The sequence below is a fragment of the Benincasa hispida genome, chromosome 9 (assembly GCF_009727055.1).
Source record: "Benincasa hispida cultivar B227 chromosome 9, ASM972705v1, whole genome shotgun sequence".
Classification (NCBI taxonomy): domain Eukaryota; kingdom Viridiplantae; phylum Streptophyta; class Magnoliopsida; order Cucurbitales; family Cucurbitaceae; genus Benincasa; species Benincasa hispida.
Genome location: NC_052357.1, coordinates 61,499,341 through 61,499,646, shown reverse-complemented (window position 1 = coordinate 61,499,646; position 306 = coordinate 61,499,341).

The window sequence follows — 306 nt, the reverse complement described above, 5'->3', positions numbered from 1 at the left end:
TCTCACTGACCCTCTAATGAACAATTCTGATTCATAATCTCTATGAATCAAATCTTTTCTTCTATCATGAGAAGGCGCGGCCCGATTGTTTAAGACCTGGAATCAGTACTTAAGATAACACCTATCTGCTAATCCTAAATAGGGTAGGAGTGAATTCCATCTTGTAAAGCTATGTCCCCAGCTATTCAATCCAGTCTTATCCCAAAATGATAAGCTTATTGAGCACTGCTGTTGGACTACTCTCACCGTTTGCAGATCAAAGGATAATCCCAAATAAATAGGAGTTCAAGCTAGCATCTCTCTCCT